The sequence below is a fragment of the Haemaphysalis longicornis genome, unplaced genomic scaffold (genome assembly GCF_048455015.1).
Source record: "Haemaphysalis longicornis isolate Haplotype H1 unplaced genomic scaffold, Haemaphysalis longicornis Haplotype H1 scaffold_1, whole genome shotgun sequence".
NCBI lineage: Eukaryota > Metazoa > Arthropoda > Arachnida > Ixodida > Ixodidae > Haemaphysalis > Haemaphysalis longicornis.
The window spans coordinates 432572520-432572725 of NW_027526203.1; positions in this window are offsets into that span (position 1 = coordinate 432572520).

Genomic DNA, 206 nt, shown 5'->3' on the forward strand with positions numbered 1-206 from the left:
AAATCGGAACAACGTGCTAGGTAATACAAAGGCGTGTGTTGCCGTTGCTAGCTGCCGAGTAGAAAAAATCAATTACGGAAGTTCTAGACGAAAACGAAAATATGTGCAGAAGCTCCCAATAAAATTAAGTCTCTGCCATACGCCGAGCCTCTTTAAAGGAGCCTTGAAGAGAAAACACAACTTCGTTTAATTTGAAAGAACTAGGA